Genomic DNA, 13,055 nt, shown 5'->3' on the forward strand with positions numbered 1-13,055 from the left:
ACATTTATGTTCTTTTTTTCACACAAATAGAGCTTTCCTTCGGTGGTATTTGATCACCTGTGCGCTTTTTATTTTTTGATTCTGCGAACACTGCGGTTTTGTGTGCAATGTATCAAGTGACTGTAACCTACTGACACTGCACTTGCTGGGGGAGAAGGGGAGGGGGGTAAGCGTAGGGGCTTAACGCAGGTGCCGGGGCTGATCCCACTAATGCTGCATTTTTGGGGACGCTATATTAATGTGAATACTGGTATAATGTTAATCTGATCAAATGTATTCTCTCTTGAGAAGAGATTAAGGGGGGGATATGATCAACATGTATAACTACATCAGTGGTTCATATAGCGAACTCGGTGTAGAGTTATTCACCCTGAGGTCATCACAGAGGACAAGGGGGCACGCTTTATGTCTGGAGGAAAAGAAATTTAATCTCCAAAACACAGAAAGGATTCTTCACAGTGAGAGCTGTGAAAATGTGGAATAGACTCCCTCAAGAGTTGGCTCTGGCCAGCTCAGTGGATTGCTTTAAAAAAGGCCTGGATTCTTTCCTAGATACACAGAATATAACTGGATACTAACAGTTATAGGTAAAGTTGATCCAGGGAATAACCGATTGCCTCTCGGGGGGATCAAGAAGGAATTGTTTTCCCTGCAGGAGCAAATTGGATCATGCTTTGCGGTTTTTTTTTGCCTTCCTCAGGATAAACTGTGGGTATAGGTTTATAACTTTTTTTTTTTTTAATGGTTGAACTGGATGGACTTTTGTCTTTTTTCAGCCAGACTAACTATGTAAGATACTGATCCATTCAGACACTATACTATCAATGGAGGTTGTGTATGTGAGCTTGTTCCTGGTAATTAAGGAGTTAAATGCGATTACTGGTGTACTAACGGGCAATATGACGCTATCTGGGAGGGGCGCTGGCGGTATCTGAAGTCACCAGCAACACTAATACAGTGATCAGCAAAAAATCTGTACACTGTTCTAAGGACACTGGTGACAGGGCAGTGAAGAGGTTAACTGGGGTGCACAATCAAGGGGTTAAATGTGTCCTGGAGTGTTCTTTTACCAAAGATTGTATTAAGCATGTTGATAGAAACATACAAACCATGACAAATCGTATGATACAAAGCAACATCAGACAATAGATGATAGGGAACCATCATACAAAGCCACCAAAATACACATAAGCGCCAAGCTCTAGATAACACTGTGTAAAACAGAGGGCCGTGAGGCCCAGAATCACATGCTGAAATATAAAAAGCTACATTCAAGAAAGGCAGCAAACAAAAAAAAAACAGAGCATTGCCCTCTTGAGGCAATATTCACAGATTTGTTAGAGAACAACTAATGATAAACAATTGGTCTAATGTAAAAAAAAAAAAACATATGAAATAATAAAAAAAGGTCGAGAAGATCCAGAGAGGGCCAAGGGGTCAAAAACCCCAGACACCCCCCAATCCAGAAAGAACAGAAACACACAAAAAAAAAAATAACAGAAAAAAGAAAGATAGGCCAGCAAAAAAAAAAAAAAAAAAAGTTTGCCGGGGGGTTGAGAGCTGGGAGACATGATCCCCACATAGGGGGGATTGAAGAGGCAAAACCCAACACATCATAGATTAGTGAGCTTCGAGGTAAAAACGAGAAACTGGATGGTAGTTCACCCACGGTTGCCAAACAAAGAAACTTATGCTTATCCTCCAACACTGCCGTCAATTTTTCGTTAACCCCTTCACGCCTAAGGGGTAAGACAAATCTAAATGCCTAAGCACAATTCTGCAATGTTAACATGTGTTAGTAAAACCATACATATCACAACTACTTTGTACATCCAGGTGGATTATACCTTGTTTTTTTCAGGACAAATTGGGCTTTCATTTGGTGGTAAATGGTAATGGATAGCTCCTATTTTTTTTTATTATCAAAGGAAAACTGGCCCAAATAGTAAAAAAAAAAAATTTTTTTTTTATTTAGCTGTTTGTTTCTCGTTACGACCATAACCTACCTCCAAAGAACAACCCAAAATAAATTCTCCAGCTCTTGACGATTGCAACGATACCATATATGTGTATGTTATTTGTTGTTTGTACCCATAGTACAGCCCAGAAACAATAGTACGCATTTTGGGTTTTTTTTTTACCTAAAAACACACTTGACACTGACATTAACACCAATTTTTTTTTTTTAAATCCTGACCTTTGACCCTGACCAAACACTAACCCTGGCACTGAACTAGATCAAACCTTGATCTAGGTATTTTTCTTTATTTTTGTTTATTTTTTAACATTTTTTTTTTTTTTTTACAAACATTTTTTTATCTCTCTATGTCAGGAGTTAGAGAGATACAATGTATCTCTCTTCTCCATTCATAGAGGAAAAACAAGTGGCTCGTTCTGCACAGTGACTGATCACTGTGATAGCCAATCAGAGGCTATCACAGCGATCACATGACCCGGAATAGGGAGTCCCGGGTTCCGAATGTTAGAACAGGACACGGGGCTTTCAGTGACACCGCGGTCTCTGTGCTGGGAGCGCACCGTGCGGCGCGCTCCCAGCACAAAGACAGGTACGCAAATATGCGGCCCCACGGAAAAAAAGCCCAGTTCTGTGAGGCCGCATATTTGTATGCCGTCAGCGTCAAGGGGTTAATAAAGAAATGGAAAAAAGATAAAAAGTGAGCGCTCTCCAATCAGCAGCCAAAGCACATAAGGTAATCTCAGCAAACCTTCAGAAAATATACATAAAGTGTGGCGCTAATGAATAAAATGAATAATTAATTGAATAAATAAAATAAATATTCAGATGATCTGAAAAGCACAGTAAGGTATGTGACACAAACTGTGATAGATAACGCAGAGAAAAAAGTGGTGACTAATACATCAAGTGAAAAAACATAATGTCCAGACAAAATGTCGCAGGATCCTGTGTGTGAAAAGCTGGATATATCAGGATCAAATGGTAAAATTGCGCACTCACCGGACGCGCTAAGGATATGCGCATATGACAACAGACCACCGGAAATCCCTCATCTAGTGGGGAGAGTAGATATCCATCTGGGTACAGATAATCCTGATGCTCCCTCTAATTGGTGTGTAGTAAGCAGTTTCCAGATCCAGGAGTCCCCTCAGGGCTGATTAAACCTTTCCTTATAGGTATGGAACTCCCTCCGGTGGCAATAGTAGGCAATAGGGTATCCTGGAATTCGCTCCAAAAGGAGCCAAAAAAGTGCCTCATAGTGTAGTATTGTTTTAAAACGAAAAATTTATTGTGTATATACAGCATAAAAACAGGGTGGAAACACTCAGGGAATAAAAGACGTCGGCTAAAGACGTCACGCTCTGTTGGCTCCTCCTTCAGGAGGAGCCAACAGAGCGTGACGTCTTTAGCCGCCCGGAGCCACGAGGAGGCCCGGCGGCCATCTTACTTTTGGGTCAGTCACTCTTTTATTCCCTGAGTGTTTCCACCCTGTTTTTATGCTGTATATACACAATAAATTTTTCGTTTTAAAACAATACTACACTATGAGGCACTTTTTTGGCTCCTTTTGGAGCTAATTCCAGGATACCCTATTGCCTACTATTGCCACCGGAGGGAGTTCCATACCTATAAGGAAAGGTTTAATCAGCCCTGAGGGGACTCCTGGATCTGGAAACTGCTTACTACACACCAATTAGAGGGAGCATCAGGATTATCTGTGCCCAGATGGATATCTACTCTCCCCACTAGATGAGGGATTTCCGGTGGTCTGTTGTCATATGCGCATATCCTTAGCGCGTCCGGTGAGTGCGCAATTTTACCATTTGATCCTGATATATCCAGCTTTTCACACACAGGATCCTGCGACATTTTGTCTGGACATTGTTATGTTTTTTCACTTGATGTATTAGTCACCACTTTTTTCTCTGCGTTATCTATCACAGTTTGTGTCACATACCTTACTGTGCTTTTCAGATCATCTGAATATTTATTTTATTTATTCAATTAATTATTCATTTTATTCATTAGCGCCACACTTTATTTATGTATGGTTAATAAAGAAACCCTGGATCCTGGACCTGGCCTCCTAAAATTGTAAAGTGGGGGACTTACAAGAGCCGGCAATAGTCAGCTTAGTAGCCATAAAAAATAAAAAAATATATAAAAAACAAAAAATTGACCAGTGAGTGGGGTCTGCGATGTAGGCCACAAAGTGGCTTAAAAAGTAAGGCTTCAATAGGGTCTTTAAAGTTAATGAACATAACTGAATAAATAAGATTAGAAACCCTTGTCCACAAGTGGCAGGCCACTGGACAGGTCCACCAAATGTGGAGCATTGTTCCTTCTAGAGAGCAGCCCCGAAAACACCAAGAGTTATAATCTGGTATACATTTAGCTAAGCGAGATGGGGTAAAATACCATCTCTAAATTATTTTATAGAAGTTCTCTAATGCTGGTATGTTACAAGAGCATCGGGAAAAACCTTGCCACATAGACCCCAGATCCTCAAAAGAAATTTCAGTTTGAAGCTCCACATTCCACTGCATAGAATAAGCAGGTAGAGGTTCAGCTACAATTCCAAATTGGTATACAAATCAGGGAGAGGGAAGACGACGCCTTACAAAGCAATTCAAAACCAGAAAAGGTGCGGGGGGGGGGGGGGGGGGAATCCCATCCACGAATCAAAGGTGCAACAAAATAACGTAATTGCAAATAACGAAATAACTGAGGGAGGAATAGCATGACTCTATCGAAGCTGCGCAAATGTACGCATACCCCGGCACGCGATCAACAAGTGTACCGACGTAAAACCATGAGTTATCCACCAACTAAATGCCATTTTATCAGGAGTCCCCCGGGGGAAAAAGCAGACAGTTGAATAAATTGTAAAAGCGAAAAATGCTGGGAAAGTTAGTCTACCGTAATATCAGCGCCCAGCATGTCCCTTTGATCATGTTATAGGAGGTAAAGGAGTCTTGAAGGAACGTATCAATGACATCTGCTGTAGCATCCCCCAAGCCGGCAAAGTATCAAAAGAGGAGAAAACTCATCCACTATATGCCTAGGGTTAGAGGTTCTCAAACACTTCCTAGTTTTCAGAGTATAATGATGTCGTCAAGGGGCGAACGATCGTAACTTATTAGCTAACATAGTCCCCATCTTGTTGCCATTGGCATAATATTTCTGACGAGACCAGTGCAAATGGTGCTCAGACTCTTCAAAGATTTAGATCCGTGCTTAGACAATCCACCTTCCGTCGGAGCCCAGCTGTTGGGGGCCGCTTAAACAGCACCGTAACCCTTCCAATCTCATGTCACAAAGCCTGCCGATGGTGATCCTGTTCCTTACGCCGCCTGGAAGCCAATTGTATAATATGGCCTCTAATAACCGTTTTATATGCTTCCCAAAGAGTAACAGACGAAGAGACCGTACCCAATTTATTCCGAAAGTAATCCAAAGAATGGATCCAAACATCCTCATCTACAGAGGAAAAAGAGAGAAGGAAATCATTAAAATACCAGGAGGAAGCCCGTGGACACAGAGAGAACTGAACACTACGTCATAATAGGATCATGGTCAGAACAAGGCACCGTAGGAATCATTATCGAGAATAAATGAGGAAGAAAAGAAGGGGCCACAAAAACGTGATCAATACGAGAATGGCTAGAATGAGGGTTAGAGAAAAAGGTATAATCTCTAGAAGTGGGATGAAATTCCCACCAGGCAGCAACCAGATTATGGGACCTGAGAATATGCCCAAACTCCACAGAGCGGAGAGAGCTGGTCACTGAGCAGGCGGGAGACTTATCGAACTTAGGATTGAAGACTAAATTAGAGTCGCCTGAAAGCATAAGATGGCTTTTCTGATGAGCCTGAAGAACTGACAAAAGATACGCAAAAAAATGGGTTTGTCTCTGGGCACATAATACGTACAGATTGCAACCTCCACATCCTGTAGAATCCCTACAACTATCAAGTAACGGCCCTGTGGGTCCGCAACTCTTGGAAAGGCAAGGAGTTGGGAATCACCAAAAGGACCCCCCGCTTCTTTACCAAGGCCGAGGCGAAAGAGACCTGGGCATAACGACCATCTAAAAAGCGCAGGGCATAAGAGGAAGTCAGGTAAGTCTCCTGTAGGCAAGCTATATCGACTTTGGAAGAAAGAAGATACTTAAAAACTTAAGTCGTTTTCTGCGGTGACTTCAAACCTTCAACATTAAGTGACAACCAAGTGAGAGTCATGACCACACACACAATAATTACTTAACAATGGGGGTGCCCCAAAAGCACATACCCCACTCCCCCCGAGGTGAACAGAAAAAAAGAAGGCAAGAAAAAGGGCTACCACCAAGACGGAGGGAACCAGAGAAGAAGAAAGAAAACTTTGTACAATAATGGGATTTCCGCAAAGAGAAAAAACAGAAACACCCATAGAATGCCACAAAGAGCAAGAGTGATGAACAATGTGAATCCAATGGAACCCACGGGGGCACAAAAAAAACAGTACCTAGCTATGGCTTAGGATCAGCCTGTTGCTTGGACCCTACCCGGCTACCGATCACTCCCCCACACACTCCGATACCCGTGGAGACCAGTGGGGACATGATGTGCTCCTGCAAGCCAGAGGGAGAGGCAGTAACATGTGAGCGGAGCTCTGCGCATGCGCCCATCATGTCCTAACTGTAATTATGTAGTGCTTTTACTCAGTTTATGTTGAGTATTCTCTCCCTGTAATGGAACATACCCAGAGAGAGATTTCATCACTTCCTGTCCTGTTTAACGGTCAACACAGGACAGGGATCACTGGCCTAAAAATCGGATGATTGATAACTTCATAACTCGGGGAAAAAATTGGGGGATCCAGCAGGTCGGCGCGGGTGTATGCACCCGCCCCCCCCTTCCCGACCTGTGAAAACCACGGGAGTGCAAATCACGTATAAGTGATTTTGTGCACAGGGGCCGCCCTGCAGCAGTAAATGTACTGTGGGCGGTCCTTATGCTATTAAAGAAAATATTAGTTTCTGCAGCCAAACATGGTGGAGGTTCACTGATGTTTTGGGGTTGCTTTGCTGCTTCAAGCACTGGATATCTTGACTATGTGCATGGCATTATGAAATATACCAAAGAATTCTGGGGTGCAATGTAGACCCAAGTGTCAGAAAATTGAGTCGCCATAAGAGGTGACCCAAAAGCACACGTCAAAAAGCACCCAGAAATGGTTTCAGACAAAAGCCCTGGAGAGCACTGAACTGGCCAGCAATAAGTCCATATCTCATTCCCATTGAGCACCTGTGGACAGATCTCAAAATAACAGTTGAGAAAAGAAACCCTTTTCAATCTGAGACAGCAGGAGCAGCTGATGAAAGAAGAGTGGTCCAAAATTCCAGTAGAGAGGTGTAAAACTCATTTATGGTTAGAGGAAGAAATTGATTTCAGTTATTTTTTCCAAGGGGTGTGCTACCAAACATTAAATTGAGAGTATCTATTTTGTCCAGTCCATTTTTGGGGTTTTGGGTAGAAATGTGTCAGATTTGGCCTTTTTTTCCTTTCCACTTTTTTAAAAGCCACACGATTTCCATTGTCATGAGATTCTGTGCAACTCAAATCACAACTAAAATTGCACTAGTGTGAACAGAGCCTTAGAAAGGCTATCCATTTTACAATTTTCTTATTCAATTTTCTTTAGGTTTACCTTCTCATATGTAGTGAAAGGGTGTGCCTGACTGCATACAATTTAAAAGTGTTTAGGTTTGACCTCATATATGGTTTTGGTAAATCTAAAAGGAAAATTGTACAAGAAAATTATTTAATGTATGGCCAGGCTCAAGAATACCACATATAGCGGCAGGCAGCAAAACAATACCTTGGTCAGGCCTCAGCATATCCTCTACTGAAAACCTAATCATAATTGTGTACATGGTTTTATTTTGGATATTAGAAGAGTAAATAACCCCAATTCCAAAAAGTTGGCATGCTGTGTAAAATCTACATAAAAACAGAATCCAATGATTTGCAAATCACATAAAAGGCATACTTTGAAGAATTTTATGTGGGGGAAAGATAATTTTGAAATTAACAGCAACACTACATCTCAAAAAGTTGGGATACAGCTATGTTTTCCACAGTGTAGCATGCCCACTTTTAAACACTCTGTAAACATCTGGGAACTGAGACCAGTTGCTGAAGTTCTGGGAGAGGAATGTCATCCCATTTCTGCTTGATATATATACTCACTAGCCACTTTATTAGGTATACCTTGCTAGTATGGGGTTGGACCCCTTTTACCTTCAGAACTGCCTTAATTCTTTGTGGCATAGATTCAGCAAGGTGTTGGAAACATTCCTCTGAGATTTTGGTCCATATTAAACAGGAGTTACTGTTTACTTTCTATCATCTCTATCAACTAGTCTGCCCATTCTTCTCTGACATCAAGGCATTTTTATCCAGACAACTCCGGCTCACTGGATATTTTCTCTTTCAGACCATTCTCTGTAAACCCTAGAGTTGGTTGTGCGTGAAAATCCCAGTAGATCAGCAGTTTCTGAAATAAAGACCAGCCTGTCAGGCACCAACAACCATGCCACATTCAAAGTCTTTCTTCCCTATTCTGATGCTCAGTTTGAACGTCAGCAAATTGTCTAGATGCTTAAATGTATTGAATTGCTGCCATGTGATTAGCTGATTAGCAGTTGGTGTTACCAAGCAATTGAACAGTTGTACCTAATAAAGTGGCCAGTGAGTGTATATGCTTTTAAGTGCGCAACAGTCCTGGAATGTCTGCCGTTTTATTAATTTCAAGATGCAACAAATATTTTTGGTGAAAGGTCTGGACTGCAGGCAGACTAGTTAAGCACCCGGTCTCTTCCACTAAAAAGCCATCCTGTTGTCATAGATACAGTATGCAGTTTTGCATTGTCCTGTTGAAATATACAAGACCTAACCTGAAAAAGACATTGTCTGATGGGAGCATATGCTGCCTATTCTATATACACAAATGCACCCCCATACCATCAAAGATGCAGTCTTCTTAACTGAGCACTAAAGACAAGCTTGGAAAGACCCTCTCCTCTTTAGTCCGAGGACGTGGTGCACATGGTTACCAAAAAGATCACGTGATCCACCTAGATGAGATCACTGCCACAAACTCTACACTCCACCTAATGGCCAATAAAGAACATTTCCCAAGTGGAGCACAATACCAGCTGATACTAGACACCACTTATCACTTTGAACTGAGGAAGTAGCAATTTAAAGCCGTAAAATGTGTTTTAATCAGTGAAAGAAGTAATTGGATGTTTTACTAAAGCAGACGACATGTGCCTATGCTTTAAACAACCACATCAGGATCCTAAGCCAATTGAACTACTGGATGGGCGTTTTATGTGCCGACTATTCCTACCAGGCTCCTCTACTCACACTTTGCAGACACTCCGAAAGAAGCGCTATGGAACCGCTTCAGCAACATCCAATATCTGAAACTACAAAATTTTTATTTTTAAAATATTTTTTTATTGTTATTTTGCTATCAGAAAATTGTTTGGGGGATTTTAACGGATTAATTACTAGGGAAGCACCGATACGTCGGCGGCAGAACTATATCGTCCAAAAATAGTGTTATCGGCATTTTGCCAAAAGGAAAAAACGTGCTGGTAACAGCCGCTGAAAACTAGTGCTTTTACCATGTTTTGGGTGAGTTTTTCATAGGTCATTTGACAAAAACAAAAAACGCATCAAAACAGCAACACATGGAGGGCATGGCCAAGATGGCAGACTGAGCAGATGTGCATGCTGGAGCTCTGCTGGACAGTTATCCTTCTTTTCGCCTATCCTGCACCTACTGATCACAGGAGTGGCAGTGCCCGCACTCTGGTTGCCTTGCAGATCCTCGGGGCGCCCGAGGCTTTGGTCCCCCCCCCCCTGCTGCGGCAGTTGTGGTCAGCCCGATTCCGCCTGCGGCGGCCTTGCAGGTGCTCTTTTTCAATAAGGTCTCAAACAGACCACGAGGAGGCTGCAGTCCCTCCACCGCTGGGCATTCCTGAGGTATGTTGGCCATTTCCCCCTGCCAGGCGGCATTGACTGCTATGATTAAGGTGGTTCAGCTGAATGCCGGGCTGCTCCGCCAGGACTTTGACAAGATTCGCTCCTGACTCTCTCCAGCTGAACAGCGGGTTGGACACGTGGAAGACGCGGCCGGGGAACATGTGGCCTCCCTCCACTCCATGCAAACAAATCTCAGAGCCCTGGAATACAGGGCGGAAGACGCAGAGAACCACAGCAGACGTAACAATCTGCGGACAGTGGGACTCCCAGAGGGCAAGCACCCCACAGTTTTCGTGGAAGAGCTGCTGAGATGTCACCTGCCCGCGGCCCAAATTGCCTCCTATTTTACCGTAGAGCGGGCACACCAGGTGCCACCGGAGGGGCAGACCGGAGGGGTCTCTGCCACGCACATTTATTCTATGGCTGCTAAATTATCAAAATCAGGATGCACTCCTACGGGCTGCTCGGGCAACGGGAGATCTGTCCTATCATAGCACTAGGCTGCTGTTATTTCCGGATTACACTGTGAAAATTCAGAAACTGTGTAGATCTTTTGACTCCATCAAGGCCGCAATGTGAGCCAAGGGCATTAAATACAGTGTGCTACAGTGTGCTTTTTCCAACCAAATTGTGAGTGATTTATGGAGAGACTGTACGCTTTTTCACTACACATAAGGATGTGGCAACCTGGCTGGAGTACTTGGCTATTCAGAGATTACTTCTTTTTCTACTGGATTGCTTTGCTTGGGCCTTCTGATTGTGGCCTGTAGTCCTTCCTTGCTCACTACATGGGACAGTGGCACTGTATCCAGCCTAGATCCTTTTGTTTTTGTTAATTTTTTTTTTCTTTTTATTACTGGGATGTTTTCCAACGTGCCACCTGGAGGCGCTGTCTCCTACCTTTGATCTCTATGCTTCCAATGGTGCCATGCTGTCTACCTGTTGGGTCCTAAAGTTTGCGCCCCTGGCCTTGGCCAGGAGACTGCTCCAAGTTACCCTGAATGTTCCAGCATCTCCTAGGAAAGGTGAAATTGGTCGACTTCCTCATTTGGGGTCCGGACTTGTGACCACATCCTCCATATAGTTTGGCTCCTACAAGGCAAGTTTTGGGATACAAGCAGCTCCCGGAGTTCCGGATGCAGAGGGGTGGGGGCGGTTGGCCGTTGCTGACCTTGTTTGAACTATCGTGGGTATTACAGTGTGTTTTTGGCAGGTGTGTTATGTTTTGGTTCTTTTAATGGCATGTACATTCAACTGATATGTGAGGCTGCCTTTTGGGGCTGTAGTGCACCTATGGTGTGGGATGGGTATGTTTTCCAGGAGAGAACTCTTCCCCCACCCCCCGCCCCAAGTCTGGTGAAGTCTACTTCACGCATAGCAAATGTGAGATCTTCTATGCAATCTCTGGGGCAGCTGGTAGTCGAGACACGGCAAAGAGATGCGGACTATATTGCGCATCCTGACCATGACCACTATGTAGCTTGGCAAAAAGCCCTTAGGGAGATATAATTACTTAGAATTGGCCTGACTAAAAAGTCTACTTTCTACAGCGTAGAGGAGGGTTCGAATATGGGGACAAGAATGGTAGACGTTTGGCTTGGCTGGCTAGGGGACAGATCACTGCTACGCATATTGGTAGGACTAGAGGACTGAATGGAGATTTATTGACAACCACTGACTGTATAAATGCTAGATTTTTACAATATTATAGTCTGCTTTATTCTTCGAGTTGCTTATGGCTCGGCTGACCTCTGTGCCTATCTTGATCACATTTAGTTTCCTGCACTTTACGGAGGCGAGGGACAGACTGGACCGTGGCATTTCCCTTGAGGAGGTAGAGGTGGCATTGGGTTATATGCAATCCGGGAAGGCCCCTGGTATTGATGGGATACACATCGAATTTCACTCCCTAAATCAGGAGCTGTTGGAACCCAGGCTCACTTCCCTCCTTAATCAGTTTACCGGACTCCTCGTCTGAGGCCCTCAGTGTTGGTACCCAAACCTGTCAAGGATCCTGAAGATTGTGCTTCCTATCAACCGATCTCTGAGCAATGCTGATGCTAAACTCTTAGCCAAAATTTTGGCTATTAGCCTCTCGACAGTGCTGGATGATTTTATCCATCTTGATCAAACAGGTTTTATGCAAGGGAAGGGCACAGATATTAATATTCGTCACCTCTTTCTTAACTTGGCTGCCACTATTGATAATGGTGGTACCCGAGTTATAGCCTCCTTAGATGCTAAAAAGGCTTTCGACTCAGTTGAGTGGGTGTTCCTTTGGGAGGTACTGCGTAGATTTGGGTTTGGACCACGGTTTTTGAAGTGGTTGGGTATGCTCTATAATGCTCCTCGAGCTAGGTTCAGTAGTAACGACAATTTGTCTGAATCTTTTTCCCCTTGAGCAGAGGGACTCGGCAGGGGTGTCCCCTCTCGCCGGCTTTTTACTCTGACATTGGAGCCATTGGCTATTCGAGTGCAGAGCTCCCGATACATTGAGGGCCTGCGGGTTGGTTTGTTGGAGTAGAAAATGTCGCTCTATGCTGATGACACTTTACTAGATATACATGTTGCGAGTTCTTCTGTGCAAGCTGCACTCGAGGTCATCAATGAATTTGGACAATTCCTATCAACTGGTCCAAGTCAGTCCCCAAGTTAGGGATTCCGCGACCTCTACCTCATAACTGTGGGCTGAGGAGTTAAAATATTTGGGCATACGCGTCACTTGAGATTTACAGAGCTTTTATAGGTTGAACCTCCACCCCTTGCTGTTGTAGATTAAGAAGAGATGCACCACCTGGTCTGCCTTGCCACTTAACCTGTTAAATATTCTTAAAATGATTTAGTTCCCCAAATTCATGTTTTTCAGAATTGTCCTGTTTAGATACCTGGTACTTTCTTTGGGGAAATGGACCAATGTGTGGGCTGCTTGCTTTGGGGAGGGTCATCCTTCGCCCCGTTTGACAAGGTCCACCCTCCAGTTGCCAGAGCAATGTGGAGGCTTGCCGCTACCCAATTTTCTGATCTACTATTGGTCAGC

The 13,055-nt window shown here is 43.6% G+C and overlaps 1 protein-coding gene across 2 annotated transcripts in view; it reads right to left on the minus strand.

Moving 5' to 3' along the window:
* The window catches only part of CTCF (CCCTC-binding factor), a 166,672-nt gene that overhangs the window by 110,461 nt on the left and 43,156 nt on the right, over positions 1 to 13,055 (minus strand). The window lies entirely within an intron of this gene.

The sequence above is a fragment of the Staurois parvus genome, unplaced genomic scaffold, assembly GCF_062004578.1.
Source record: "Staurois parvus isolate SC_StPar_1 unplaced genomic scaffold, SC_StPar_1.0 ptg000505l, whole genome shotgun sequence".
Taxonomy (NCBI): Eukaryota; Metazoa; Chordata; class Amphibia; order Anura; family Ranidae; genus Staurois; species Staurois parvus.